Source organism: Pleurodeles waltl, chromosome 6 (assembly GCF_031143425.1).
Source record: "Pleurodeles waltl isolate 20211129_DDA chromosome 6, aPleWal1.hap1.20221129, whole genome shotgun sequence".
NCBI lineage: Eukaryota > Metazoa > Chordata > Amphibia > Caudata > Salamandridae > Pleurodeles > Pleurodeles waltl.
In genome coordinates, this window is record NC_090445.1 from 1,103,777,213 (window position 1) to 1,103,801,840 (window position 24,628).

The following is a 24,628-nucleotide window of genomic DNA, read 5'->3' on the forward strand; positions in this document are numbered from 1 at the left end:
AGAGCGTTTCTTTTGCTACCAAACGAAGGGATGGTCCGTTTTCCCATCATGCTCTGGGGCCACTGGCAACCTTGTTAGGAAACTGTCTTATGAACCAGTTTTGTGAAAATGTACTATTTCCTTTAAGGTCACACAGATTTATTTTTCCAAAGCTGTGTCTGTCTCAGCTCCCCGTAAATACTCACCTGCGTAAACGTACATGCTTAAGCAAATGTACTTGCAGTGAATAACTTTTTTGTTTCTCCCTGAAGAAAATATTTGTTGCCCATAACGAAACGGCTTCTTCTACTTCCTAAGACATTTGTGATGGTTCCTACCCCCTTTCCACATTTACTCCTGCCCTAGACAGAAGTAAATCGGCAACTATTTCCAAGATGGGAACCTACATGCTAAATTTTGAGAATGCTCACAAAAGTGCTAGCTTGTGAGTGTTCACCACCATTTACCTCCGCCATGCAATGCCTTACATACACACTCTCAAAATGACACCATACCGGAGTCATTTTATGCATGAGTAAAACCAATTGCAAGTGTAAATTCATAATCGGAGAACACTCTTGCAAGTTTAAACTCGTAAGTGATAGCATTTGCGCACCTTTCAGTGTTGTGAATTGGGCCCAAAGGAGGCACATTGAAGATTAGGTATAAAATGGCAGGCACGCCGAGCCTGAGAGAAACTGCCGCCTGTGCATGCCATGCACTGGGCACTGCAAAGGGCACTGCAGCAGGGAACAAGCTGGAACCTCCAATGAAAAATCTGAAATACAAGCACTTCGGTGCTGAAACACACTTTACCAAGTAGTACTAACACTACCTAAATGAAATAGGCACGTGGCCACTTGTGCATTTTCTTGCAGGAATACAGCGCAAATATTTCTGAGAGACTGAAATTATAAATAAGAGTTAAGGAAGGGGATCGAATATGTGATGTGCTGCATAGAGATATGCAGCACATTGCCCATTAACTGAGACAGCAACCACATGGGAACCTAATTACATCTTTATCCTTTTTCTTATGCTTTATGATGCTGTCTGCTGTGCTTTACCTGTCCCGAGTGCTAGATAAAAAAAAGAACATGACAGCCAGGGAACGAGCACTGGGCCCAATTCACAGTAGTTGACGCTGAGTAGGAGCGGCTATCTTAATTTCCAGAATTAAAGTACAACTAGTAGCACAGAAGGCTTTGTTGCGAATTAGGGCGACATACTAAACTCCTCCTGGCAGGAGTTTTAACAGATCTGCAGGATTGGGGACTAAGATACTGTTGTGTTTTTTTTTTTGACTGTGCAATTATTTAACTTTTTTCTTCTCTATGGTGCACCCATTCCACAACGAACTGCCTGAAGATGGCAGCAGTATAACATTATCTAATTACATCAGTTAAAGTAATGCATTTGAGAACCTCTTGCATGAAATACACCAAAGAAAAGGATGTACTTAAGAAAAACATCTATAAGTATGTTCTAAAAGTAATGCCGATCAGAAGATATTCTTGAGTGTGTATTGAAAACCTGGCAGGTATCTACGACCAACCCTCAATTTAAAAACCTACTTTAAAATCTTCAAAAGGCAATGACTGCTACTTCTAAGGCGGGCTTTCACATACACCAGGCAAGTTAAGACAGTTGCTTTGTGATGCCATCAGCAGAGGGCAACAAAGGCTGCAATATTGTATCTGAAAGATGAAATACAGTCGTTTCACTAAGTGGATAAACCATAAATAAAAACGCTACTTTGCATGGGGAATCAGTAATTCTTTATAGCGGTGTCAAAACAATTCAGCAACACACACAAATACCTATAGTTAAATTCTGAACACAAACTGATTTCCCAGGTTTTGTGAATCCATTCTGCTAAGAGAAATTCGACTGTCTTTCGGGATTTTAAGCAGTTTCCATTAAATTACACTGGAAACTCTGAACGGATCGACTCAATTTGCTTTGTGCAAACCAGCATAAACTACCAAACAAGTACTAACATTTTATGGATGCAACTACAGCAAAGTAGCCTTTTAACTTCCAAGTTCTACTTTGAAAAAAAAAACACAGCCCTCTCCTCGCCCCATTCTTCCATCTAAGGTCTATTCCTTCTGAAGACGCAACTAGTCTTCAATAAACTTGGACAAACCCTTAAAGGCACTGGAAAGAAAAGGCAGAGGGGTTAGAAATCCATGCTACTGAGGTAGCCAGTGTAGAAGAAGGAAGCCTGGTACATGTAATCATCCTTCTTTATCCACTTGTTGCACATGGACCACTTGAAAATCCAGAAGCCAAGCATACATTAGCATAATAGAGTTTGGCATTTATCAATGTGCTCCCACTACAACTTTTTGGACAGAATAAACAATGCACATAGTGCGCGTGTCGGCTGATTATGATAGTATAATGGGGCCTTAAAGACTGCTCTATTGTAAATTGATAGAGTTACCTTCTGGAAACAGAAGACGTTGTTTCTTTCCATCCCTTTATGGGTTTAACAAGGAGGTAGGGACATGTTTGATGTCAATACTCTGGGAGAATTCACACATCTCTTTGAAGTTGTTTGCCCAGATTGTAACCAAACAAAATGAAGGCCTTCCCTGAAAAAAATCGCTCAAGATCACCAATTGTGAAATGCACGGTTATATTTCTCTAAAACATCACCTCAATCCACTTGGACTTTACGTCCGTCACAATGGCTGCATAACTTTCTTGCCCAGGCAAAAATAGAAAGGTCTCAATTAAATCCAAGCAGACCTTTTCTCACACACACATTCAGCATCACAAACATTCTGGTCACTATCCAATGTCCTCAAACCAGTGTTTACATGGTTTTACGCATCCCATCCTCACACCCAAATTATTGTAAATGAATCAAAAGATCTTCTTCAGGAAACAGAAGACTTATTTGGCAACAAACCTGAAAAACGTTCAAGGCCAGGCACCTAAGCGTCAACTGACTTCAGCGATCTCAAGGTAAACAAATCCTGGACCGGATGGCCTAAGTTGGATCCTCACTGCATAGCAAGCATTACTCTGTTTTAAAGTTACAAAATGCTCCTATGTGAGTTCCTAAACTGAGCTCATCATAGCAGACCAAAAGCCATTATATGTGTTAACTCCTGTAAACACACATATGAGAAATACGAGTTTTGTCATTAAAACCACATTCCCTACATACATTTCGGCAGGTCAAACCCAATGATATTTATTAAAGGAGAATGCCGGATAAATGCCAAAACATGCGTATTTCAGTGTAGAAAGCACCACAATACACGTGTTTCTCATTTTTGCACTCATAATAAGTGCTATTTATTGCAGCTGATAAATAATAACACCTGCAAATAGTAATTTATCATTTGCGATAAAAATTGCAACAAAACTTGGGCTGGTCATCATGAGGGTCTTAGCTCGTGATTGTTCGTTCAGGTGACCAACTTCTAGTCTAAGCCATATGACACCTGGAAAGCCTTTTCTCAGATCAGAGCGTAGTCTGCTAAGAGGGGAATTGCCGGATTCTAATCCTAATAACTTTGTGAAAAAAGTGCTAATTTATGCATTGAATATTAAATGGGGCGAGCTTTCTGATAAAAAGGGCTACATGACGGGAAGTAGAGTGACTTAGAATGTTTTTGTTTTTTTCCAATCGCTGAAACACATTATTTAGCACAAACCATGTCATGCCTACTTTCATCAAACGCTCTGTGCTTTGACGCAACACACTCTGGAAGACGTGTGTGCAGGGAAACGCGTTTTCTGTCTTTATAGGATAACTGAGAGCCAACCAACCTTTCTTGGAAGTCATTTGTCGACCCCATCCTGTTCTCCCTCCTCGTTATATCGTCGGTAATTATGAGCAATTGTTTTTCAATATGAAGAGGGAAGGCATGGGCATATATGCTTACAATCAACTATGCTGAAAAGAGAACAAGCTCTTCCTGACCTGTAATGTGCAGGAAAAGCAGGACTCCTAGGTGGGATCTCTGGGTGGGATCATTCGATTTCATGTCCCTGCCTTATGAGTGGGTTGCCTAAAAGGCCTGCTTTTGCCCAACTCCAGAATTTCTCATGCTGTGGGCACAGTAACTCCAGGGGTGAGAAAATACCGACCATTACAAGTTAGACCTTGAATCAGTAATTCCGGTTCTGATTTATGTGATAACTCCTCATCTTGGGGTAGACTGGGTGAAAGTTAAGAGCTCTGTAGAGTTACGACATATCTCATAGTTTTGATGGGGTCGGAAAATGCTTTTTTCAGGCCCATCTGAATTAAGATGCGAATAGTAATGAGGGCCACTGTGTCGAGCTGAGTTTTTCGCGCCATAAAGTAACAAGCACTGGCAAAGCCAATAGGTTGTGTGTTGACTGTAAGCCTTTGTCAATTACTGTTTTGTTTCGCCAGGGTTTTTGAAAAACTATTTTTTTCTTTAAAAAATAGCTAAATTCAAAAGAGTTCTAGGCTGCAAAAATATGTACACATTACTATAGTATAACTGGCACTGTACGGAACTACCTTCTGTGTGTATTTGCTCCTTGAGAAAAGGAAGTATGCCATAACTCATAAAGAAGTTCATCAATATCTGAAGTGGGCGAACATTTCCCCTTTAGGTATGCTGGTGTGAATCAAAGACAAATGTGAGTGATACAATTACACCCTACTAGATGAAGTTTGACTGAAAAACCCTGTAAGTAATTATGTTCTACGTACTTTTAGTAAAATCAAAATGTCTTGGCTAACACAGACCTAAAAAAAGCAATAGGTCTGACACTGATTGCAACCCTCACCTTTGAGAAAGCAGGGAAAAAGTAAAGGAACAACAGAAAGAGACAAAAAAAAGAAGAAAGACAGTCTAAAAAGAAGGACAGCAAAAAAGGAATACCTTTCAAAAAAGGAATGAGGCGAAAATGGAAGGGAGGATGGCGAAAATGGAAGGGAGGATGGGAAAAAGGAGGGGAATCAGAGTTTATCCACCTTCAACATATTATGTCTGCTTTTCAAAAAAACATTTTTGAAGATACTACTTTCCACTTTTTGATTTAATAATTTTTTAACAATGTTTGTTTGCTTTTCTTGCCTTAAGTGCGTCGGTATGCCCAGACGTGGGTCCCGGGCTCACTATGCAACAGGATTCAAGCTAGCCTGGCTGATGATGGGTGATACCCTGAAACCGATCCCAAGATGCTTGTTTCCGGGTCAGGGAGGACTTGGACTGGCAGTTCGAGCAGGACTGTTTCCATGGGGAACAGGGCAAGACTGATTTGCACATAGCTGGGACCAAACTGGGGTGGCATGGTGAGCAAAAGAATTGATCGATTAAACCCAGATCTATGACTAGGTGTGAATGTTTGATTGGTTCGGCATTCCGTTCATCATTTGAGTTTGTTTGCCTAAATAAAACCACACAACAAATTTCTTGGACAGATTTCCCTAAGAATCAAGAACGAGGTTATAGGTGACTCCAGCACAAATTAATTTAATAGTTGCAGCGCACAAAGATGAAATAATTGATTCGGGTCAAGATGGGAGTTCTTTGTATTGATATACATCTTAATCTATTTTAGATTGTTTTTCTATACCCTTCATCTATTTATGGCTCACCAAATTACATGCTGACTGTTCAGGAATAAGTTACAGATACATACTAGGAGTCTATGTACATCTCACGTGATGTATAATAATGAGAGTGAAACTGGACTTCTACAATTTGCTTCTGTTGTTTTTCAGTACTACATTTAACAAGTGATTTGCACTTAAAAGTTAACAGTAGAGGTCAGGTTTCACGGATTTACAATTCTTTTCTGCAACAGCAATAACGGAGCAGTTTTCATATAGTGCTTAATAGAGGGGACAAAAGTAGCTTGATCATTGGTGCTCTGAGTGTGGCTATAAAATAATAGCATACAGAGATATAGGGGGTCATTACGACCTCGGCGGTCTTTTCCAAAGACCGCCGAGGCCGAGGGAGACAGAATACCGCCATTGCCGACGGTATTTCTGTCTCCCTATTATGACATATCGGCTGGGCCAGCGGATGGTAACAGTGTTACCGTCCGCTGGCCCAGCGGAAATGTCACATCAACATTGCAGCCGGCTCGTAATAGAGCCGGCGGCAATGCTGATGTGCAGCGGGTGCAGTTGCACCCGTCGCGCATTTCACTGCCCGAAATTCGGGCAGTGAAATGCGCAACGGGCTATGCCTGGTGGCCCCTGCACTGCCCATGCCAAGTGCATGGGCCCCCAGGGGCACCCCAAGCCCCCTTACCGCCGGCCTTTCCATGGCGGTGTGTACCGCCATGGACAGGCCAGCGGTCGGGGACTCATAATCCCCAGGGCAGCGGTGCATGCACCGCTGCCCTGGGGATTATGACCGCCAGGTGGAATCCTGGCGGCAAAGTGGAGGGGCAGGCGGTATGGCCGTGGCTTTTCCGCCACGGTCATAATTGCTGGCGGAACACCGCCAGCCTGTTGGCGGTGTTACCGCCAACATACCGCCGGCCGCCAGAGTCGTAATGACCCCCATAGTAACTTTGAAGGACTGTAAAAAATATGTGAATTAGCACATGATCAGAAATCAAAAGTCTTTGGTCCAGAAGAAACAACTTAATAGCTGACTGCAAGGCCACTGCAGTACACATTGTCAGTGATAAACCACACAGTAAGGTGTTTGCACACTTCTTGGTCCTGAAGACAAAATACTACAGAATTCTATGCAGCACACAGGTAGGCCGTCAAACTGTTTCAATGGTCAGGGCAAAGACAAAAAGGAGACTGTAAGGGTTTACGGAGAACCCCGGAATATCAATCACTGTGGTCAGCAGTGTTGATTTAAAAAGGCAAGTTGCTGGATCAGTGCGCATGACTATGTTCCACCAGCAATGTTAAGACCGTAACTCATTTTGGATCCAATTCACTAAAAAGAATGGTAAAACATAGGGGGTCGTTACGACCCTGGCGGCCGGCGGTATGTTGGCGGTAACACCGCCAACAGGCTGGCGGTGTTCCGCCAGCAATTATGACCGTGGCGGAAAAGCCACGGCCACACCGCCGGCCCCTCCACTTTGCCGACAGGATTCCGCCTGGCGGTCATAATCCCCAGGGCAGCGGTGCGTGCACCGCTGCCCTGGGGATTATAAATCCCCGACCGCCGGCCTGTCCATGGCGGTGTGAAAGGCCGGCGTTAAGGGGGCTTGGGGTGCCCCTGGGGGCCCCTGCACTGCCCATGCACTTGTGCAGGGGCCCCCAGGCATAGCCCCGTTGCGCATTTCACTGCCCGAATTTCGGGCAGGGAAATGCGCGACGGGTGCTACTGCACCCGCTGCACATCAGCATTGCCGCCGGTTCTATTACGAGCCGGCTGCAATGTTGATATGACATTTCCGCTGGGCCAGCGGACGGTAACACTGTTACCGTCCGCTGGCCCAGCGGAAATGTCATAATAGGGAGACAGAATACCGCCGGCAATGGCGGTATTCTGTCTCCTGCGGCCTCGGCGGTCTTTGGAAAAGACCGCCGAGGTCGTAATGACCCCCATACAGCGGTAACGTATCTTTTACTATTCACACATTTTCCCACATGTACATCTGGAAAGTAGCACCAGGATCACGTTTCCAGGTGTAGTTCTCGTGACGTCTTTTGACATATCCCATGTAGTCCTATTACCTCTGCAAAGATTTCCACCTAGGGCATATTTGCACAGAGAGAGAGAAAAGGAGCCCCCGTACAAACGAAATGTATTTCTCTTTGTCTGCTGGAAAAACATTTTTCCAATGAAGTTATCTCTTCCCCAATACCCTCTCAAACGAGGGGATGATTTGTTGCCCTTTGGATACCTTACCATTTTGAAGGTGGGAAAGGGTTGGATTGGAGTGTGAGAATGGCTACAATCGTTTATGTGGGTTTTCCAAACCGCCAAGTCCGACCTCCTGAGTGGCATTTAATAATGTCGATTTTTCTGCACGTGTTTTTGATGAAATCTGCAGCAGTAAATACATTTATGTCTTCCATTTGTGTAATGCTGGCAGGCACAAATGGACATATTTTCAGCTGCAAACCTATGTCTAGAGCCAAAGTACTTTTGTGATTAGGGTCCTTTGTTCTTTACTTCCCCACGGAAAGCCGTTTTTGGAAAGCTTAGATTAAAGCTATCAAGATAAACAGAGCAAAGTTATTTAGCCATCCATGAACACTGTGCAAACTTCAGTGTTTCACATGTAGTGTTTTTGCTATTTCACAATTTCTGCCTAAAGCTTTGCAGCAATGTGAGTGATATTTCAAGGAAGGCTAGTTCTATCTGTTTCACTTTATTTCCCTATTTATAATATTTATAATATGCTGCACTGTTGACAGTTTTCTTGTTATTTGCTGCTGCTGCTGCTGCTGCGTTACAACTGATGTACTTCTGCTCCCATTACACAAGTTTCATTATTTGTTAATCACCATTTGTATAATATAATCAATCCATATTCAAAAAACGTTATGATGAACACAATTACTTGCTAACAGCACAACCATAAAATAATGTAGGTGGCCAAATGCAGTATCACTCACCCTGAATAATGGAATAGAAGAACACAGTCACAGTAGGCAAATATTATTCTGTCGGATTGCCATGACTGAAGGGATATTGAAGGATAGTGGGAGAATTTCGCTACGTTTCCATCAGGAACTGGTCTGATGAACTGAAAAGGGGATGGGGTCAGATAAGGAACTGGATCAGGTAGTGGGCTGTATGATTAGGGGGTTGACAGGAGGGTATTCTTCCCAATAATAGCGTGGATCAAGAAAGGTCTGATGTAGCATTCCAAGAAGCCCAGGAGATAATTTGATAGATGGAGAATATTCCATAGAAGCAGAGAATATTGAGAAACGGGATCACCTGGGATGACGTCATTAAAAGAGTAGGTCTGGGTTAATGGGTTAGCATGAGTGAGGTGATCCTGAAGGTATGATCCACATAAAGGGTGCAGATAAGTCATACATATGTTTAGATAAAAGAGTGAGTTCTAAACAAAGGGTCGCTTGGCATACAGGCAATAGCTGGAATATCGGGGTGTAGATTTATATATATATATATATATATATATATATATATATATATATATATATATATATATATATATATATATATATATATATATATATATACAATCAGCAGTGATATGCCTAAATGAAAGTGTTCATAGTCATGTATGATACAATAGTAGATCGCAGTCTGGTGGGATAAGCGGATTAAAGAAGGACATGAATGCTGGAGGGATGGTAGCTGACATTCTGGAATAAGTTGATCAGAAATATATATTGTGTCACCGGGGCGTAGATGAAGAAGTGGTGGATCAGATAGTCAGCGTGAAATACAGAATCGCGACTGATGCTGAGAATAATTCATTGATGTGTGGCAGTGGGAAACTTTCCAGTAACGCATGCGAAATTAGCGTAGCCTTGCTGTGTCCAGTGATACCTCTCATTCCTCAAAATAACACTTTTAAGCCGATAATAGAAACAACATATAAAAGATACGTATAAATAGACTTGGATAAAATTGAGGTATAAAAATAAAAGTTTGCTTGTAAGTTCTTTAGGGCTACTATTATTCCAAGGACTTCTGAATACATTAAGCCTATTGCTGCAAGAAATAAGTTGCTGTTTCCTTTGAAACCTCTCTCTTTCTGGCAAACAACAGGTGAATCTACTGGATGTCAGCCATGAAAGGAACACGAGGAACTTCAGCCCGAATAACACATGCACGGATGGTCAATTAGCAAGAGAAAAGATTCACCATCTGAAAACATGTATTATAAAATCTTCCTCTGTAATCAGGTAGGGAAGCTATGCCGAGCCAAAGTAATACATCTACGGCACGTATCTCAGTTACACTGGTGCCAGCAAATCACGCACGAAACATCTGTAGCCATTAAACAAGCAATATGCAAAGACGTAGCAATGACACCTGAGTCCCTCAATGGGGCAATATCAATAACAGTGTGCGTCATTAACTGTCCGTTATAACGACAATTACAGTTCTTAACAGCCTCCTCAGTGAAAAACACAACAACGAACGGAATGAAACAACATAACAAGAGCAGTTTGGGACATTAATAGACAAATGTAATTCTCAGTACCAGATATCCATTAATGCACAAATGTAGAACCGTAAACCATTAGTGTAAAAATATAACTGAAACAAGGCTACTACCCACCAATGTTATTCAAAACGTGCCTTCTTCGTTTTTTATATTGTCAGAAGAGTTCAATTTACTGTGGGCCACACCCCATGTATTAGTGTGTAGCTTAACGTCCCGTTAGCCTACGTCTGTGCACGGGCTTGGCGCCCTCTGGTCAGCAAGTGGCTCCTATTGTCAGCTGCTATATTCTGGAGAGCTGATACTGGAGGGCTGGGATTCCTGACTCCGGTAGGCCCCGCTGCTTCAGAATCTAGCAGATACCTAGTTTCTCAAAGGAGGAGGGAATCGTGTTCCTTTCCTTAGGCTTTCCGCCAATTCTACAGATAAAAAACACGGACATTTTCCACCTGTTCTCAACAAAAACAAAGTGTCAGCTGAAGGCAGTTTGATTGATTAGGGGAGTCAGTCTAGGGTAAAGGCAATACAGGGGAGGCTCGTTGACTGTGTTTTATGGTGTGTAGGGGGTAAATTTGCTTCCCTGCCACCGAAGCTCTTTCACCGGGTGCGGAGCCGCCAACTGACCTCAGAGCTAAAGGGTTCACCAACCATTTTTCCGCTAACTCGCTACACTAACCTTTTTCCAAACCCCACCTACCAACTCCCTGTCGAAAGAGTGTCTGTGTTTATCATCTAAGGACTCCTGTTAAAATTGGTGTTTATATTTTTTGCTGAGAACAACATTTTAACAAGTTCTATTAAATGTACTTTTTATTTTACTACATTGTATTGTGAAACATACTTTGTTCGACTCTTTAATATATATATTTTTTTTGATTAAGGCAACTGAAAGTCATTTTAAAATATGCCAGAAGTGAGCGTCATAGGGAGCTGACAACACCTGTCCCCTACTCAATACTAATTTCAGTTGCTGAAAATATCAAGATGCCCTTCGTGAGAGTGAAAGATTAGAGATGACTTAATGGCTAGATTAACTAATGTCATCATCGTTTTTCCTGCAGTAGAAAGTCCCAAACATCAAAGTGCCTTACTGAATGCAGCACTGGCCTAAGTAAGGGATAAGGCTGGACTGGCTTGGGGCATACGAGTCTAAACAAAACTCATACTGCAGACCAGCAGAAAATAAATGCTTAAGCACCACTGCACAGAAGAGCACCTGCCAAAGGCCTTAAGGAGAAGCAATTAATAAGAGGGGAAATGATCCAGTATAAACAGAGAAGTGTGACATATGTTTTATCCCCAATTCCATTGCACTGTGTAAAAGCTCAAAGGCTAAAGGCTCCTATATGGGTCACAATCCAGAATTCCTCCTTGTGCAAGCAACAGACGTTTCCTCCAAACTAAGAATCAGGGCCTTTGCCCATTTCCTTTTTAATTCGAAGTATTTACGGTGTATTTATTGTATGTATACTTATGCAACAAAATTTAAGAATAATATGTTTAGCATTGAATAGTTCTATTACAATAAGTACTCCAATTAAGACATTATAATAACGTTATTATCCATCTACAGAAAATGTTACTGGTGAATTTGGTAGACTTTGGCATCAACATTGGTGCCACTCGACAAAGAGAGTGATGGACCAATGTTAAGATTCAATGCAGAGAAAGGCGATAGGCTGTGGCTCCTTTATGATGACTTTCAACAAGTGGAAATCCTTCTGGGGTGTTGAGCAGCTTAGCATCAAAGTAAAAATCAAAAGCAAGATCTGAAAAAATGTATGACAGCCAATGGGAATTAAAAAATTCCAGTACTCCCTAGTCCAAAAACAATGTAAAATATTAAGGAACCGAGAAGAGCTGGTGAGTGATGCCATCAGCAGGATCCTGAGTCTTACACTGCTGGTTTCTGATAATCTAGTGCAGGGATACTCAAAGTACGGCCCGCGGGCCTCATGCGGCCCCTCTGACCTTTACATGCGGCCCCTGGGGCAACAGGAGCACTGGGGAGCTGTTTGCTCGACTCCGCACTAACAAAAATATTAAATACTCACACAATCATTTATTTCAAACTTAATTGGTGCTAAAGAAAGGAAGTAACTCGGGACTCCTGCACTTAACTTTAGAAACGCCTTCATTTTTAAAGACATCTTGCAGCATATGTGTAAAACTAAGACAGTCTCTTCAAAATATTTAGTTAACATGCAGAACCGTTTCGCCTTACTACAATTTATTTTATCAGTGCACTGAGATGTATTCATTTTAAAGTGATAGTTTTCAAACATAAATTTGGATACATTAATTATTTCCCTTACTCTGAGAACACCACCAATAGTAAATTAAAGAGGCAAGTCACTTGTTATGTGCACTTTATGGGTGGCCTGGGTTCCTATCATACATAAACAACATTCTAGTTTATTAAATCAAACATAGAAGCAGGTTTTGTGCAGCGCACACCATGAATCATGTATTTTGAGGTCATCCTAAATGTGATAATGCAGAAAAAGGAGGGAAAGTGACACTAAACAATTGCCTAGGATCACACATTTTGGAAAAGTGTGTAAACTGGGATTAATTCCAGGTTTTCTAATTTCCCATTGTTTATTTCAGCCACTAGATATATATCCTTTGTTCCCCTACACCTACCTGGCCACCAATCCCCCTAGTCACGCCACCGCCCTGGCTTCAATGCGGCCCCCAGGCACATCACAGACCAAACTTTCTGGCCCCTGGGAAAATGTTTGCGAGTACCCATGCTCTAGTGTCACATCAAATGTGGTGTGCAAAGATCAGGCACAAACCCGAGACCGCACGCAAAGAGCATACTAATGAAAGGCAAATCGGGTGTTTGAAGCCCCCAGTCCTCCTTCAACTGGAGGAAGCGTCTCTGGTTCTGTTTGAAAATGGGTAAGGATCCAGCTGGGATCACTGGATTCTTCGCTCCCCCACTAACAAGGGGTTCAGTGGGTTTGCACCACTTGACAGCCACTTAACCTGCGCACCCTCGTCTGTAATATGGCTTGTGCAAAGGCATAGGATTGCCTCATTTGCATAGGGCCAGTTCAAATGCAAATTAAGGCATTAACCTTTGGGGTTGTGCCAGTGCATAATTAGTACTAGGACGACCCATAATAAAGTAGGGGCAGCACAAATATCTGCAGCCCCTTCCGTAACACAATAGTGCCCCCGGTTCGCAAAAAGCAAGTCTGTTGTGCCTCCAGGACACTGTGTACAATATTGCTACAGGTGTCTAACACACTCATATAAGAGAAGACCTTTAAGGTTCGTTCATCAGCAGTAGACCCGCAATGCTTACACACATCAGATGGTACCAGTGGCTATCCTACTAGCATAATATATCTGTGGCCCCCAGTTCAGCAGCATAGGCACTGGAACTATGCATTCACAGCAGGCCTCTATAATTAAACACCAGTAAAAGACCTCCTGGTCTTCTATATAAGCAGCAGGCCTCTCTGAATCACATAAAAGCAGACAACCCTTGTGGCTCTAATGCAAACAGCAGTAGCTGCAACACGTCAGCACCAGTGTCCTGAGAATCCCATACCGGGAGCAGAAAGGTACACCCTTTCAGAGTAACTTATTGCTAAAATCACTGTTTCAATTTGAGTGCAAGGCCCAACTCCTCCCAGGACACGTAATTTTAACATGCACTCTGGCCAGCGGCTTCTGCTTCTCAGCCAGTTAAAAAGGCAGATACACGTTCCTTTTATTCTATTCAGTCAGTCAAGGGGTAAATCTGATATTTCAAACACTACATAAAATAACCATTTTTGCCTTCATTGCAGAAGACTGCACCCCTCTCAAAACCTTTTTGACCTCTTGTAGACTTTGGCTTGATTGTCCCCTCTGTACTTAAGAAACTAATGGCTAGTGGGGACTGTTGATATGTAATACTAAAATTGTGACACTCCTTTGTAACAGTTAATTCATTCTGGGGATCTCCCAGCGTACAATATAGAATACAGAAAAAGAAGAAACAAACAGTGTGCAATAAAGTAATTCTATGTCAGGACCGTAAGCGAGGATTACGCTGTTCTTTCCTCACTTTATTTTTCTCGGCAGCCAAAACAAACATTAAAGAACTTCATTTCCTGTGAACATTTGGCATAAAAAAGCAGAAACATTTAATGTAGCGGGTCTTCGAGTTTACCTCGCTCCCATTCGGCCTCTTCTCCGCACTGTGGTGCTTCACCAAGGTCTCAAAGAGAAGGCACGAACTGCACAGGGTGGTAGCCAGTCTGTCCATTTCCCTCAGGTAGATCGCAAGGATCATTGGCCTGCTCGCCTCCTGCATTGAGGCCATTTTTCCCGGCCTGGTACATTACCGGGCTCTGCAGTGCCTCAAATCGGTTCATCTCTGGAAGGGTTTTACCTACTCCCAAAAGGCCCTGCCATCGCCGGAGGCAAGGGACGAGATCCAATGGTGACTCACACACATGGAGGCCTGGAACAGGTGGGTAATCTTTGGGTCCTCCCCATATCTGATTATCGAATCCGATGCCAATGGCTTAGGTTGGGGAGTGACATGCGGGCCCTTTCCCACGGGCGAACTATGGTCATCATGAGAAAGGGCTATGCATATCAACTGCCTGGGGCTCCTGGCTGGCTCCTTCTCAGTCAAGTGTTGGACCAAAGATCAGGCGAAATGCTGCGTCCTCCTGAAAATGGACAATGAGGTGGCGGTCCAATACATAAATCGACTGGGTGGTACCCGTTCCAAATCTCTGTCCAATCTTGTGCAGTCCTTCTGGGAATACTGCCTGGAGAACCAGCTCTCCATGATGGCAGAACATCTCCCCGGACATTCCAATCAGGTGGCCGACTGGCACTCAAGACACTTGAGAGACATGAGCTTATGGCAGCTAAAGCCGAGTGTCTTGCTTTGGAATCCCGATGGGAATCTGCATCCGCTGGTGCTGTTGAAGGCGCTGTCACTTATGGCTTGGAGGATAACTGGAAGCGATGGATAGTCCAGGGAATTTCGATGCAAGCTTCCTCCCTCCTCTTGAAGGCATGGCAGAAGGCATTGTTAAGAGATACTGGTCAACTTGCTACCGATCGCTAGGCTGGTGACGTAGCAGACACCTGGATCCGGTGGGGGCCGACGTTGTCCACGTCTTGAACTTCTTGGCCTCGTTAGCTGAGAAGGGCCTGGCCTACTGGTCTATAAATACATTCAGGTCGGCGATATCGACGGGCCATGTGCACGATCGGTGAACATACTCTGGGACGAAAGCTGATGTGAGGTATTCACCTATTGCTACCACCAGAATCTAGATATTTAGCCTTTTGGGATGTCAACAAGGTCCTTAACGTATTCTTATCATGGCCTTCCAACAAGTACCTATCAATGAAGGATCTATCCATGAAACGCAACATTGCTTTGCCTAGTATCTTGTAGACGGGTCTCGGATGTTCGAGCTCTGGATATTACAGGTAGAGTGTTTACTCCGGTCGGCGTTACCTTTCATATTGCTAGACGTACAAAATGTAATTCTCAGATTGTAACTTACCCTCTTTTTCCAAATTCCCCGAAGTTATGTGTGGTAAGGGCTATCAAGGTATATGAAGCCATGACGGAAGAGTTCCGTCCGGACAGGGAACGCAAACTGTTAATTACTCCCCTCCCACCACGCTCCCCCTGGAAACCATTTCGGGCAGTCTCCTCGACCACCATTGCCAAATGGCGTTGCAGTGCTATGGAGGAGGCTGGTATAGTTACCAAGCCTTTTAGGTGCCCTCGGTCAGGGGGGAGATGGCTTCAAAGGCATTTTGTCTGGGGGTATGCTTTGAGGACATCCTGACTGCAGTAGACTGGCCCTCAGACTCCACCTTCAAGAGGTTCTGACTGCAGTAGACTGGTCCTCAGACTTCACCTTCAAGAGGTTTCACTTTAAGCTGATTGCCAATATGGCATCACTGGTGGTGGGAAATCTTTGACATAGCGTAATCCTCGCCTCCGGTCCCGACGTACAATGAAAAATGTATTAGCTAACATAACGGAAAGTTTCATTTCTATTAAGGACACAGAGGTGAGGATTAATCCACCCATGATGACACACTCAGTGTTTTTCCCTCCCTTGGTGGCCTCAGCGTAAAGGTGAGCATAAAGCACTTATTTTTTAAACATGAAATAGGGGATACTGGCATGACCTTGCATGATTGAGAATGTTTGTCAATTACATGATTTGATATACTGTGGCAAAGAAGGACAGGTTATTATATTGATGGTGTCTTTCCTTTTGGTTCATAGGCTGTGACGGCTCCAAACAAGAGAGAAGGCGGTTGACGGTGGCAGTTTGTTGCATGAAGAAAGAGGAGGGTCAACAGCGACAGTGGACTTTATGGAGGAAAAAGGACTGCTATTGTCTGTGGGCTCCATGAAATGTTTCTGTTTTTTTCCCAAATGTTCATGGGAAATTAAGTTCTATAATGATTGTCTTGGCTGCTGTGGAAAATAAAGTTAGGAAAGAACAGCGTAATTCTCACCTCTGTGTCCCTTATGGAATTTAAACTTTCCGCTACGTTAGATAGGAAATTTTACAATCTGGAGTGAATTATTTAATGAGACCTACATTTATTTAGGTTTTAATTTGCTTCTATTACAGAATTAAACTGATCTCACTTTCTACTGAAGAAGTTGAATTAGACAAAGAAATAAATGAGAATAAAGGATAGCAATTCACATGAATAATAAGATATATGAAAATGAAGGTTAATGTTAAATCTAGTCCAAATAAAACCAAATTATTTAGTTTAATGGATGACATGAAAACAGTTGGCAATATATTATTAGATCATAGTGATTCTCAACATAAAAAAGTCTTTATGAGTGTTACTCATACTATGCATTTCATAACAGAGGTGCTGGGGGATCCACGACATAAAAATAAACAGTCCTCATGTAATTGTCACAGTGGTTCCAATTGTTATAGCACCCAGATATCATTAGAATTGGATGTAATAAATCTTTACAACACTGCAATTTAAGGAGTGTAATAGTTACAATGATCTTGATTCTCCGCTCACAGATAGCAAGTGGAAATGCGCCAGGGTACAGGTGCGGGAAACTGCCAGCAATGCCTGATTGAAACTGACACAATTTTACCTACATAGAGCGTTTGACAGAGACTAAGCAGGATATAGCCTACACAGTCTGCTGTCTGTATAGGGTGTGGTGAATCGCCAGCCGATATCCAATTCACAGACTCAGTGACCAGGATAAATGGAACGTATACTGCCCAGACAGTTTGTCATTGCCTTCTGGGCCTACTCCCGGACCCTAAGGAAGGCAGTAAAATGAGTTACAGATTCACTCATCTTTGCTTGGTACTAGCCAGGCGCAGTATTTCCATTCATTGGGTGAGGGCGGCATCCTTAACTTATGACGGGTGGAGGACAGATGTGCTTGTGGTGGAGGGGGTGCCCCTTTCTTAGCCTCTGCACGGGTGAGCATGCAGAGAGGGACCTTGAAAGGTGGAATGAGATGGTGGATCAGGTAAGGGAGGACTGGAGAGAGGGAGAGGGGATCACAACCAAGGATTCTCCTGATCATGCACACACACCCCCACCCCATTTAGAAGCTACTTAGTGAGGCCAGAACACCTAGAAGAGTGCACCCTTATGTGGTACGTGAGTCATAGGTTGTGTGACTGGTGAAAGACGGCCCGGTGTGAGAGCGCGAGGATTGGGACATCGGGGCTCAGCTGTGTTCTCCAGTTCTGGAGCCCTCTCACTTCCCCTTTCTTTTGTTTTAGCCCCCCTTTAAGGAATGCAAGCTCCTTCCATGCGGATCGCCTGGTGAGTGGCTGCTACCCACCCCCATGCCTAAATAATACCTGTTAATTGCACACAACACTGTTGACGGAATGGAGGAGCTACTGTGATATTACTGCAAATGTATTATTTCATGCCATGATTGCAAAAATGTTAATAAACAAATACTTAAAACAAAAAGGAGTGTAATAGTGAGCAGCTACACTTTTGAATGGACCTGGTGCTAATTTAGTGGGGAATTATAAAAAATACTTACGTAATTAGAGGATTAACTATGGAAAGCCAAGGAAGAAGTACAAACCGATTTGATCAAAGCAAACAGTACAAAGTATTGGAGATTACAACTGCAAGCTTGGATAAACAGAGGGGTGATATTGAAAAATAATCTCAGAAAATACAACTCTGACATAAGCAATGTTTTTTTAGGGATGAAGTCAATATGTATTCGGAAAAGATAGCAAAAATGGAAAAGAGGGTACTAAACACAAACGACCGAAAGATGAAAGAACGAACTATCAACAGCATCTGCTGAAGATGTAACAAAAACAACCAAATACTTATGGGGTTAATTAAGCCCAAGTTATATATGCCTATTTCTTTTTAGTACGGAAAACCTGGATAAAAACAGACATGGAAGAATACAGAAGTCACCTAATATAAAATGACATAAAACAATTTCACAGGAGGCATTTTGAAAATGGAGACAAGTTTTGTACCAACTTTTTTCTACAACGTGGTCCGATTCCAAAGAAGAATTTATTAGGTTCCTCAATAAAACAAAATTGAACCTATCTTCTTGTACAAGGACCGAATATCAGTTCTGAAGGAGTGGAAATGAATATATTTATAACAAAATCAAACTTTTATGCACTACTACAAAGGAAGATAATAGATATGACTGAAAAGATGACATTTATGGAATTACAAAGATGGATTATGGAGTAATAAGAAGTGTGCAGAATATTTTTTTTAAAAGAAAGACAAGTTGTGTGGAATTACAAAACAGCAGAGCAGATGAATGCAAAGTCATAGTAAAATTTTATGCACATAAATTAGAACAAAATCCTAAAGATTGGCGTACATATCTTGACATGGATGGAGATTCAACTCAAGACTATATTATATGAATAAATAGGTTGTATACCAGATAACATAAAAATGTTTCCCATACAAAGCAGGACAACTTCTTTATATATTTCATAAGCTCCCCATGATCCAAGGGGATACATAGGACCTACCCCAATTCAAGCCAATATGTCTAGGATGAAATCAATTTTTAACCGCTGATGGAATTTATAGTCTATTTCATTAATTCATATAGAGAAATATTGGTGTGTATGTCCTAGACACCACTGATTAAAACAAATTGAATACAGTCACTAGAGAAATGGGATTGGTCTTGTGAACAATGGATGTCTCAAGTTTACATGACTACCCCCTATCAGAATGGACTCCAATGCACAGAGTAGGTTTTATTGAGGAGTCAAATATTTGGAACAGAATAGACATTTATTTTACGGCCTCCTTACACTTCTATAAAAATATGATGTATTTCTACAAACTACAAGAACTTGCATGTGTTTGAATGTTGCTCCTACCTTCGAAAACATTTATGAAAGCTTATGAAAACCGTAACTGTATTTGTGGTGGTGAAGGTGATTATGACAAACCACACTCTCCTTCCAACTTAGCTGACTTGAAAGGAGGGAGGGAGGGAAGAGTTATTTACGAACTTTTTGTTCAAGAGCTCACATGGCATAACGTGATGCAGAGCACTGCATCGGTTTACTTACCACAACAAGGCATGTGGCTGTAGTATAAAATTGCACCATGCCAGCACCCTATAGCCCTTAGTAAATCTAAGCCAGAACCTGGTCTGTCCTGGAAGAAAAATTGAGCCTGCTGCCCCTAATGTCATCTTGGATGGATGCTGTCTCAAATGCAGCTCAGAGATTTGGCAGGATCATCCCTGAACACCCTATCATCAAGAATGGAACAGATCGCGTCCTGGGCAGTGACTAAAACTGACACTGTACCACTATCAGGGTGAAAGTCCGTGTGTCACGCCTCAAGCAACTTAAATACTTCTAAATAGTTTGATAACTGGCAACACACGTCTACTGCTGATTTCTGAGAGGAGACAGAAGTGTAAGGGGGTATTTGTTGGTGTCACTCAGAGGTAAATTGGTCTTTATCAACAGTGTAAAAAGCACTTTGCTTCCACTCTAGAAATCAAGTTAAAGCAGATCAATAGAACAGCCCAATTAGCACAGCAAAGGTCTGTTAATCTGCCACTCTCAAGGGCTCTTCAAGGGAGCCTGATTTAAACCTCAGATTGGAAGCATTAACTTCCTCCTTAGGCCCCTCCCTATGTCTTGGAAAAGGGCGCAGGGGCTCTTCTTCAGGTGAATAATGGCACTCAATACACTCATAAATTCCTAATACCTTTAAAATCAAATGGTCTCATGGCAAAAAAGAGCTGGGATAAAGAGAGTGCAAAACAGAGGCATGGAACACCAATAGGGCAAAGGGGTCATAGGCAGTTCTGGGCAGCGATGTTAGAGCAAACATAACTACATCTGGCCTGTACTGCAACTCTCACGTTGACTTTACTTGGCTCTTCTAGGACCCTCTATCTACCTCAGAATAGGGTTTCCTCCAAGGGTGTCCCACCCTCGACTACGCCTTTTAGTGAAGCTTAGAATTCCAAACATTCTGAGAACCTGTCATTCTGTGGCTCAACTCAGCAAACAAGGGTATTCGGGTCCATGGTCACTTCAAACTAGCACAGGTTAGAGGATAGGTATTCCAGCATACAGTTGGGGTCATCACGTCCACAGTAAACATTTGACAGCTCTTAGAGATCACGGGAGTGTCCTGTGCATTTGTTCTTGCTTTGACGTTTCAACAACTATTGATGACCATCCCCTACCTCATGTATATCCGCCCTCTTGCTACCTGTTAAGAAGAGGGTGGAGTTCAAGATGCTCAGTCTAGCCCAGAGAACAATTTTACAGAGAAAGACAGCAACAGATTGATGACAGACATGTGCATTCCTGGGAGGACTTTCACCTTCTTCATTTCTCACACCCTCTTTACCCCTCACTTCAACAAACTAATGTTTATAGGAACAAGTTCTCCGTGCACAGCCCAACACTTTGTAATGGGTTCCCAACTCCCGATCCTGCCTCCCTGGTTCACCTCAAAATACTATCTGGATATTAAAAGAGTACTAAACATGTACCTCTTGTGGGAGGCTTTCCTAAATGGGAGTCTCCCTCTCCTATGTCAGATTTTCTACCCGTCATACAAATGAAGAAGCGTTCTAGACCGAGATAATAATAAGGGAACAAAATCAATACTCATAGTGTAACCCGCCCAGCAGGCCAATACAACATCAACAGTGTAGAGAAGAACAGAAAATAAACACACTATAATATTGTGACCTGAGGAAAATCTTTAATCAATGGCACACAACCCCACCAGTATGACAATACAACAATCTAACACTGGGACCCACCAATTAAGCACGATAAGAATCAGAAACACTAAATGTATGAAATGATAACAGTGAAACCCTTAATGAACTATAAACGATCAAGATCACTAACAAAAAAAACTGAAACAATACAGCAAATGCACTATAACTCAGCGTGGAAAATGTAAAGCTGAGTAACACTTTTAGTAAACAAAGAAACAATGAGACCTTGAATAACATCACTGTCCCCCCATCCATAACACGGCGTTAACAAGCAAAAAAACAATAAACACTAATGGAGAATTCTAGCTTCCAATAATACCACAACCCATCGGAGGAACAGAATATTGAACAATTAGACTGTAACCCGTCAAAAAGCCGGTGAGACTGTAACTATCAATAAACAACAAAACGTTCACTATTAGTCAATATTTCAGTCGAGCACCACTGCAACCTGAAAACGATCGATAGAACAATTATCAAGACCAACATGTTAAAAAATGTAACCTTCAGAGACATTTTGGCATCAATGAAGGAGGCGAATAAACAGAATAATAGGACACGATACTGTCAACTTCTCACCTGAACATTAAAGCAACAACAGCGCAACTCACCAATGCCGGAAGCAATGCAAGCTGTCAGCAACACTCTCCTCGATCAACGGAACAACAGATTAGAAAATGATATGGCTCATCACTGAGCAGGCACAGCTGTCAAAAACACTGCAACCAAATAATGAAACAAATAACACTGAGAACCAATATCAGGGCAGCTGGTGTAGACAGAGAGAGAGAGAGGGAAAGAGCGGCAGAGGGAGGGGAGCTGGATTAGGGGCGGGAGAAACAAAGTGCAAAGGAGTGAGGGGGGAACAAGAGTTAAGGAAGACGTAAAGTAGACGCGAAAGAGGCGGAGAGGTAGTGGGTGCAAAATGTAGAGACAAGAGGTAAGGGAAGAAGAGAGGGGAGGAAGGGGAGGAGTATAGAGAAAGTGAGAGAAAAGAGTGTGTTTGGAGAGAGCGGAGTGAGTCAGGGGAAGAGATAAAAAAGGAATAGAAACAGAGAGAGGGGATGCCGAGTTCTGACATTAGAATGGCACTTAGGCCACTGTCTTTATCTCGTAGGGTAAGCTTCGCTTGTCCTGATCTTGGCATTGTGTCTCCCTATGCATCAAGCTCAGTGGGCGGGGTGGTATTCACCAGTGTCATGAGGAGAGAACTATTCCACTGCCTTGATATAACGGGCACTGATCGCAGAGAGGTTCTTTGCGGCCCTGATAACGGAGAGGCAGGGTCCACGTGTCCTGATATCAGAGAGGCACTGCTGTCCTAATCCAATGGGTCCCTGTGATCTCAGTGGACAACGGACTCCTGCCCTCCTTTCTAGCCGAGTCCCAGGCACTAGTATTCTCTTCACCTCCTGTGTATTATTATGACGGGAATTTGACTACTACGAGTCATTCCTAGTCCTATATGTGGTGTTTACTGTATGTCCCGGGTGGCCCGTACTTTTTCTATCGCGATTCTTGACTTTAGAAGGATCTGATCGTTAACGCCAGGCTGCAAAGCAATTCTGAACAATTCAGTTCGAATTCCGTTTTATTGTTAAACTGATGTCGTTTGTGAAGGGATTTCGCACCAAAAGAGTGTTTGAGACCAGACAAAGAGTAACCTATTTCGCCTCTTATCCAGTTACTAAACTAAACAAGCGCTCTGGTACTACGCTCCATGCTCGCTGTAGTTATTTAGGGGGTCTTGTCTCGTCTCCTGGTTCTACGTTCCGATTTCAGTTTCTCTGTCTGATATTTGCATCCTTTTGCTCGTCTCAGGGTCTTAAGGATGATCTGCACAACTCTCTTGGGGACTGCGCTGATCTCGTCTGTGGGGTCTTCCGTCACTGATGCCGGTATCTCTGTTCTGATCTTCAAAGTTATACATGTCCTGATCGCAGAAGTGTCTATGACCTGATCTTAGAGGTACTGTCCTGATCTCTGTGGCTGTGTCCTTAGTTCACGACTCTCGCACTATCTTTATTTTAATAATGACGAGGTTTTATACTGCGCAGCAGACCCATGGGGGCGTCACAGCACTCAACAATGGAATACAGCGATTCACATAAAATACAAAGAAAACAAACGTTAACAGGCATTAACAGACACGTTAACAGACACTCGAACAAATATTCTACACACAACATTTCCTGAACTTAGCCTGCTCTCTGCGGCTGTGTTCTCATCTCAGAATCTATGCTTCAGCCTCTAGCATCTCTAATAGTTCCTCTGTCTGAGAATCCGCGAAGCACCAGCCGACACCCGCTTTCACAAGGATCCATATTTAAGCAGGCTCCCTTTTCTGATGTCCAGGCTTTCCCTGTCCAGCTGCTCTGGAACTAGTCTTTTTTCAATAACATGATAACATGGATAGACCTTCCCTCCTATCTTTTATTGTGTAATCCGGATACCAAAGGCAGGGTCCTCCGTTTTCACTCACCTGAATAACAGGTTGCACTCGAAGACTGGTGTTTTGTAAATGCTACATCCCCGTTTGGGGGCTGGGAGGGGGCGCGTGGCCCCTTTTCCTTCTGCGCTCACCTGGTTACACTAAGCATCAGGTTAGAGCCAAAGCAACGTGACAGAAGCCCCGCCCCCCAGGGGGTGGAGGACAGAAGCGAGGCAGCGCTCCCACCCCGAAGTTGGTATTTGACAAAAGAAGAATCTAGCCACACCTTCCTGCCTCGATTGGACAAGGCCTTACTACAGTCTAGTCTTGAGGGCGGCTTGACACTGTACACCCTCCCTTACACCCCCCAGCCGTCAATGTCTACATATTTTCGGGAGCTTCGCCCTTATGCTTGTGATTGGGCAAAATGTGACGATCCCTTTCAATTGTTTACTGTGTATTGGCTAACACGTGAGCGAGAACCCGTCTCCAGACAGTCATTGGCCCATTTTACATAAACGCTCCATTGCTATTGGCTTCTGGGCTAGTCTGTTGACATTATGGACCTGTGGTTTCCGGGAGCCCTGGTCTGTCACCTGGTCCAGCCTCATGTTATGTAACTCGAGGGTGGAGGACTTTGCGGAGGATGGGGGTGGGGGATCTGAAGGGAAGGAAATAATAGAAGAAGCGAGTGGGCCGAACGATACGAAAAACGAAAGCAGAAAAAAGGAATTAAAAGAAAATGTGAAAACCTGGAAGGAAAATTAGGGAGTAAATAACGACAGCAGGAAATACGTTAAAGTGTGAAGAAGACTTCTAATTAAGCGAAAACAACGGAAGCAAAAATAAGTCAACGAATA

The 24,628-nt window shown here is 42.9% G+C and overlaps 1 protein-coding gene across 2 annotated transcripts in view; it reads right to left on the reverse strand.

Annotated features, from left to right (window-relative positions):
• The window catches only part of PER3 (period circadian regulator 3), a 476,770-nt gene extending 452,801 nt beyond the window's left edge, over nucleotides 1–23,969 (reverse strand). Inside the window, exon 1 of one of the 2 annotated variants that reach the window (XM_069240206.1) lies at nucleotides 23,820–23,969. The gene's annotated coding sequence lies outside the window, so the exon portion shown is untranslated. Of the gene's footprint in view, nucleotides 1–21,948; nucleotides 22,179–23,819 lie in introns of those variants that run through there. The other variant, XM_069240207.1, reaches the window with a different exon arrangement.
• Between the last annotated feature and the right edge of the window lie 659 nt (nucleotides 23,970–24,628).